The following is a 7,891-nucleotide window of genomic DNA, read 5'->3' as shown; positions in this document are numbered from 1 at the left end:
TCTCGAGTCTTTTCTCTTAATCACGGAAAATGTACGGTACGAGGTTCCCTCCCAAGACAGGAAGACCCGATACTTCGACCGTGAAACGATAGGGGAATTCGATGGCTCCCCATTCTATTGACAGATCACTCGAATGCATCATGGAGATGAGCAGCTCCGGCGCTCGCTCGATTGGGCGTTATCCTCGACTATTACTTCCGGTAGTTGTTGCTGTTGACTGTACTTCCCGGATCGAGTTGTTATGACTGGATCGTCAACACCCTCACTGTTAAGGCTCCAGCGTAATACAAGAAAGCTCTGACTATGGCTCTTGAATAATTAGTTGCGAAGCGAGGGAAACCCTTGTACATTTTCGAGGGCTATCTCTTCGAAGTTGAGAAGACGACAGACGATGAAACACTCTATTGTCGGTGCGTTGGGAAAAGAGCGGACGGCTGCCCGGCCAGGATGACGCTGCTAAAAGAACCCGATCTGATCGTCAGAAAACAGAGTGGAGTTCATCGCCACGAGCCAGACAACATGGATCCCATACGTCGCGCAGTCTCTTCCAAGATGAAATTGGCCGTGAAGAAAGATGCCGTCCGGGGTGTCAAAGAGGTGTACTCTGAAGCTCCGGTTTCCAGTGTAGGCCAACTGCAGCACAATCACGCCGAGGAAGAGATTGGAGTATCCCTTCCTACGTACGATTCGATCCAGTCGTCTCTTCACAGGGCTCGAGCTAGTATGAGACCGTCACTCCCGCAATCGAGAGCCCAAATCGTTCCTGATGGCCCTTGAGGGAGAACCCTCGGAGACGAACCATTCCTCCTCCTCGACGATGGTATAGAGGATCGAATTCTCGGCTTCAGGACGGATAGCATGGCCGGAATTCTGAGCGAAGTCTCCACGGTCTTCATGGATGGAACGTGCCGAGTGGTCCCCAGTCTCTTTGTTCAGCTCTACACGCTCCATGCCGTTCTGGAGGCGATCGGAGAGGAGTTCCCCTCGGCGACTACGGAAGGTTGATATTTTCATTTCGCCCAGTTTGTCTGGCGACTACGAAAGGTTTTCATTTTCATTTCGCCCAGTTTGTCTGGCGAGAAGTTCAGCAGTTGGGCCTTTCGTCTCTGTATGGGGACCCAGCTGTCAAAGGTCTCGTTCGGTCTTGCCTTGCGCTGGAACTCACACCGCTAGACAGAGTTGATTATGCATGGTTGGAGATCGATGCTGAGTCTCCGGGAGTGGAGCATCTTGCTCACGAAAAGCTTGAACTCTTCAAGCGATACTCCATCGAAACGTGGCTGGAAAATGAGTCCGTTTCTGCCCGGAATCCGTGGAATCATAACAGAAACTTTGGTGCGCGAACCACCAACCATATCGAGGGTTGGCACCAAGGTTTCAACCGAATGGTACGGAAGAGCCAAGTGAATGTCTTCGAAATCGTCAAGTATATCCAGATGCAGGAGGCTACATATGGAGCCAAAATGCTCATGCCACGGATGGGACAAACTCCCGGGAAACTCAGCAAGGTATATAGAATTCTCAACGACAGACTTATCAAACTGGTGAAGGAGCTCGAGTCCAACGAGATCTCGCTCATCGAATACGTCCACAGAGCGGGTTTCAATATCTTCCCGCAAGCATGAGATACGGTAGCGGAGACTCTGTGACAGTACATGCGAGTACATGACAACTCGAATAATTTTAAAACCATCGTGATTAGGGATAAATTAAATCCTGTCGGTCGAGAACGTCTCTAAATGTCGGAGCCACCCAAGTCCACGGCACGGATCGAATTCATGTAAGATAGAGAGACCGATCAGCGCAGTCATTTGTGCGACGGTGGCAAGATCTCTTGACGCTTGAAGACTCCGCCAAAATCAAAAGGCCATGAAAGTCGGGGAATCGAGAATCGGGGTAGAACCTCGAAGATACACTCGGGCAGGGGTTTCACAAGACAGTGGTTGCTGAGTCCAGAAACTAGTAGAAGACACGATGTTAACGCTACCAGAGTCAGTTTCCAACTGAGACGTTTATTTTCATTAGAGAGCAGACGCGCCAAGGCGGAGCGTATCTCAGAGCCATCGAGAAACCAAACAGTTTCCCCTCCTTTAGAATTTCTTCCAAGCTATGCGATTGCTTGACTATCTGCGAGTGCCTCCGTCAAGATCACATTAGGTTCACATCGAATGTCTTGGCTAATTAGGTTTCGATGCTATTACGCTATTCTTCACCAAACTTCCTCTGAGTCCACCTTCCCTTGTTCACTCGATAAGAAATTCCAATATTCGTTCCTGGGGACTCTGGCTCGACGCTCGTCGCAGCTGTGGTGTCGATGGCGGGTGTTACATCCCCTTTAGTAGATTCCGCATCTAAGAATTCTTCGTCGTCTTCGACTGGTTCTTGAGTTTGAGCTTGTTGTGCTTCTGGCGCTGTAGGCTCCTCCCGGCTGCATAGGTAGGAATCCTCGTCTTCGTCTTCCATGGGAATTTTCTCGGAGCATCTTCGCATCTAATCGTAATGCCGTTTCCGAAATTCCCATGGGCACTTGCACCCTGCAGACTCGCGATCCACTTTTTTTCACGACACGACCGGGGATCCAACTGATCTTCGGTGCCCTGCAGTCTCGAAGCATGACGGAGTCACCAACTTCGAACATTGAAGCGGTTTCCCGAGGTGGATCGCAGGCCTCTGCCAATCATCTTGAAAGCTGACGACCGACCCATTGCGCAGACGTATTTATATTTATGGGTGTAGAGAAAATGAGCCAAGTTCGAGTGTAAGTCTACTCCTTCGTCAGAAAGTTTCTTCAATGACGACTTCATTGTTGCTACGTATCTTTCGTCTTGATCGTTTGAGCTCGGGTGAAGGGTGGGCTTGTCTTGTGCACGATTCCAATGGTTTCACAGAAGTGTTTCATCTGGGCAGAAACGAAAGCCGGATCATTGTCTGTTACGATGACATTGGTCAACCCGAATCGTGCGATTTTTCCACGTAAGCATTGTATAGTCGCGGCAGAGGTCTCGCCAGGCATGACGGAAGCCTCGAGCCATTTCGAGTATGCGTCAACGAAGAGCAACACTTGCTTTCCGGCGATGGGAGCAGCGAAATCGAGGTGAACCCTTTTGAAGGCTGTTGAGGTTTAGGTAGGAACTGAAAACTACTTGTCCTCGTTCCGTACTAGGACTATGACTCATACCAACTCCACGGGGCCATATACCCGTGACAGTGGTAAAATCCGTGAGTCACCGGGGTCATACCCCGAGGTTACGACCCTAGCAGGATACCCTTGAGGTAGTACGGAATTGGGCTAGCACCGCACATGCTGGGCACACCCATTAGCATTCAAGGACGCTACTTATGATAGATCAAGGTAGCCTTATCCTATATATATGTATGAACGAATCAGGACATGTAAGGAGGAGCTTAGACTCCTGCCTAGGTACAAAAGACCTAAGATTTCGAATGAAATTCACTGTGGTTTCTCCCTCTTGTGAGATTGAATCTCTGTGTATTCCTGAACGGGCTGCTCTTCTACTCCTGACCAGAGCTACGGACCTTGACCTTCAACACGATATCAGCTCTCTTGCCCTTGCCAACTGGCTGCACAGAAGTCCTGTGCATCTCCTCAACGATCGAGAGGGTAAGCTGATACTCTTTACCTACCGGTTTAGACGTACAGCTACGAACAACTGCACCAGGTTTTTCGGCGCATGCAAAAAGTGTCAGAGATTGAGGATTTGTTTGATCTTTGTGATCGCGACTTGGCTCCACCTCAACTCTGTACCAATCAAAAAAGAGTGATGGCCGACCCTTCTTCTGGAAGAGCACATCTGGTAGAAAATTCGGTCGACTCGGTGCGGTGTTACTGGCGGACGACGCGTCGTCCAACAGAATTCGTCACGACAGTTCCAATTTTCTGGCATGGAAATCGACTGTGACTACGCTTCTCCGATAAGATGGGGATGCCTGGGATGTTGTTGACAAGAAAATTCCGGCTACGGCCGACAAATACAAGAAAGCAAATCTGGCTGCAAAAGCCATCTTGCTAAATTCGATACAACAAAATCTGGTTGCCTCGAAGCTCAGCTCGACATTCAAAGATGCTGCTGCTTCAGACATTTGGGGCAAACTAAATAGGCGCTTTGGTGCGACGGCTAAAGCCGCGAAGATCACCGCGCTATCAAGATTCTTCAAAGAATGGAATCCTAGGAAGACAGTAATCCAAAATATGGATGCCCCTGATATGGTCATGACTGGTGTTGAATCTGCGGATGCCGATCTAGGAGAGCCGATGGCATGTCGCCGTCTGCTCCAGATGCTGCCTCCCTCATTCTCACAGTTGAGCTTATTCTGGTCTATGAAAGCCTCATCTGATCAAACACTGCCGAATCTGTATGAAGCCATTAAACTTCACGCAGAAACCATCAGTTCCAAAAAGTCCTAACAGCGATGTTCTCTCAAACGTCAAATCGATCTAATCGACGATCCCGTCCGAATAATCAACCAAGCTTCCAACGTCCTAACTTCAATCGTCGAAGTTTTAATTCTACCCCGAATTATTCCTAAAATAATTACAAGCAACGAGACAATCGTAATAACTATCAACCATCCCGTCGATCCAATTCCGGTCGACAGCAAAACAATAATAATCCCAATCAAGAGCGTTCCCGCTCCAATCGACCGAATTTCTCTCGTCCCAATCAAAACAGATCGAATGCCAATCGCCAACGCCGTCCTACTCCAGCCTCCGCAATTGTGACTGAAGTCACTCCGCACAGTGATGATGACGTTGAGATCTTCACTGCTACCGTTTCCGAGTTCGACTATGATTCGTCTTCTTGGCTTATCGATTCCCGTGCGTCGCATCACATCACCAATGACCTAGCCTACATCCAGAATTACTCTGAATACGGCTCACCTCGCACGGTTAAAGTGGGGGGGAGACCAAAGGCTTTCGGCGTTAGGTGAAGGATTCGTGCGGCTTTAGCCAGACTCAACTCACGGTGAAGCCGTGCTGGATCTGTCTCATGTGCTCTACGTTCCTCAGATGCGCCGCAATCTGATCTCGATGGCTTCTCTCATGACTGATAATTGGTCAATCATAGCCACTGAGACTTCTCCTCATCTGAGCCGGGACTTAGCTACTCTTGAGGCTCCGATGGTAGATGGTCTTTTTGCTCTCCGAGCAAGATCCGTGTTAGTTCCCTTTAACGCCGAATGCTTTCTCACTTCGTCACGAACATTAAGCTTGCAAGGTGCTCATGAAATGCTTGGTCATCATATAAATAAACGCCACGTTAAAGAATTCTTAGCTCGAGAGGGGATTCCCTTTAGGGATAACCAGATCACTTAAGCAGCTGGTCTTCAAGGAAAAATGAACAGGTCTAGCTATCATTCGAAGCCGACCTCTTCAATACCACAGTCCCTGGGTTATATCTCAACTGATCTATGCGGACCAATGGCCACTGTATCCCTTGGAGGAGGAAAATACTTCATGAATATGCACGACCAATACTCCAAATTCAACAAATTAGTCATTCTCAAATCGAAAGATGAAGCTCCTGATCTCATCTAGCAATTCATTGTCTGGTTCAAAAATCAGACCGGCTCCGATATCAAACAATTATTCTCTGATCGCGGCTTGGAGTTTGATAACTCCAAAGTGAGAAAATCTCTCTCGGCCGTGGGAGCCGAATTGGTAATGAGCAATCCTTACGCCCATCAGCAAAATGGAAGAGCCGAAAGGAGCAATCGAACCATAACAAAATTAGCACGAACATTACTTATAGATTCAGGCCTTCCAAAATGTGACATGATCAGTAAGAGCGGGAGGCAAACCTTCGCGCCGCAGCACGACAGCGGTCGGTGCTAGAATGCCCATTGCTGACCCCGTCACCAGTACGGTGACACATTCTTTTTCGGACTCTCCTCGAGCATAAACATGGCGCGATTCTCGAACGGCGAAAACCTTCCCCCTTGAGGGTGCAGTGCCATCGCAGTTTCATCACTGTTGAATACGCGACTTGGATTACTCAGAACAGCCATCAAAGTATCGGATAGCCGAGTTCTGGTCTGCTCGAAATACGACTGGACGTCGTTCCTCGAGAGGCAGGCTTGAGCATTGGAAACATGTTCGGGTCTTCTCGGAACTAGTTCGCTGTGACGCTTACAGGAGGACCGCACCCATTTCTCAGCAGAAGTGACCTTAGAGGCTCGCTCATTTCCTTGCTTGTGTGCCACTTTTGCCGGTTTCAGTCTGACTTGTTGAAGGGCATTGCGAGAAACAGGAAATCCCATTCTGGCTATCTTCTTGATCCAGTCAACTATAGCCTCCTCAGTTTGACCCAAGACTGGGCGAGAACCAGGTCGCCGCCGTCGAGGTTCGTCGTTACTCGTTACGACTTTTTCTCAACGATGTGGACGGCGGATTGCAGTACTGCCTCGCCGCTGCCCTCAGGGGAGTGCCCCTTCTGAGGGATGATATAACATGGCCTTCTCTAAATCGGCATCGGTGTATCGAGCTCTCTGTAATCCGAAATGTAGCATATTCTTCATTTGAACAAGGCCCTTTTCAGGAAATGAGGGTTTGACGAAAGTTCATACCAGTCAGCTTACCGCAGGCATTTTGCATCAAACCGCGCTCGAAGTCCACGTCGGACTGTACTTATGGGATCACTTCGCGTATTCGATCAGGTGCGACATTTGGGTTCAAGAATGTGTATTGAAGTGGTATGTGTGACAGTCACACGATATTACGTGTGATGTCGTATCACACAGCTATTCAGTGATCAGAGGAGCGGAACCTTCGTCGTTTCTCTCCTAAACATCACTCTCCGAAGTCATCTCGTCCTCTCATTGGGCATCATGAGGAAATCCTCAATAAACGTTCTGCGCTCCCGCCAATATCCTGCGGTGTTCAAAAACTGGTCAGCCCTCATAGGACTCGGGACCAATCAGAGTACACCGCTTCTTCTGTTTCCCAAGAGGCATATCGGACATTTCTCATGGAGCACCTCGAGCACCTGGAGCTACTTGACCATGGTTCTGCGACCCAATGCAATGATGCTGATATCCTAATCGATCGACTACTGTCGAAACAGTTGCGATCTCGATCACACTTAGCGAAATCACCCGCAGTCGGGTCCAGCAATGGACTCCACAGGAACTAGATCTCAAGAAGAAGAATAATGGTGAAGGAAAGAGACTTGCTGGTGCTGGCAGGCCACTCTTGGACCAGGAAACGGACGCTTTAGTCTACGATTTTATCCGAGATCAACGTCGTAAGCAGTTCTGAGTCACACGGTCAATGATTCGTCAGTATGCCAGGAAAATTTCGACGCGATGAATTCTTGAAGCGTCATCGGTTGGCGAATCGGCGACCGACGACCGTATGCCAGAAACCACCGTTGCGGTGCTTTGTTTATGAGGACTGCGACAGTTCTTCTGTTTCGAACAACATGAGCTGTCTGATCGGCTTCAAGGAAAGCAGCGATGAATTCGTCAATCACTGCACGTCATCATTTTTGGATTGCGAAGAACAATCAAGCAGTAAGGTGGTGTGCATGAGACCATCACTCCCACCTGTTGGAGGTGGAAAGATTTGGCCTCGATTCAAAACCAGATTCCATCCCAATTGACCACATTCTGATAGAGATTGGGTACTATACTGGGTTTTGGCTGGCGCAGGGGTCGTAATGGCCATAACTGTAATTGGCCTTCGCTTTGTGTTGCATGCTTCTGCCTGGGAAACAAATGTCGTACCGTCGGTACACCAATCCATCGCCCGAGCATGGAGTGGACAACCCCTACATGCCAACAACCATCGACTCTGCCCAGCTTGTTGACCCAACTAACTAGCTCCCTTCGTCCACTTTCAGAGCCTACTTCCCTTCCAGACAATCCCCGATCC

Source organism: Galendromus occidentalis, unplaced genomic scaffold (assembly GCF_000255335.2).
Source record: "Galendromus occidentalis unplaced genomic scaffold, Mocc_1.1 scf7180000075936, whole genome shotgun sequence".
NCBI classification, from domain to species: Eukaryota; Metazoa; Arthropoda; class Arachnida; order Mesostigmata; family Phytoseiidae; genus Galendromus; species Galendromus occidentalis.
The sequence above is the reverse complement of the archived record's forward strand: the minus strand, read 5'-3'. Positions refer to the sequence as shown.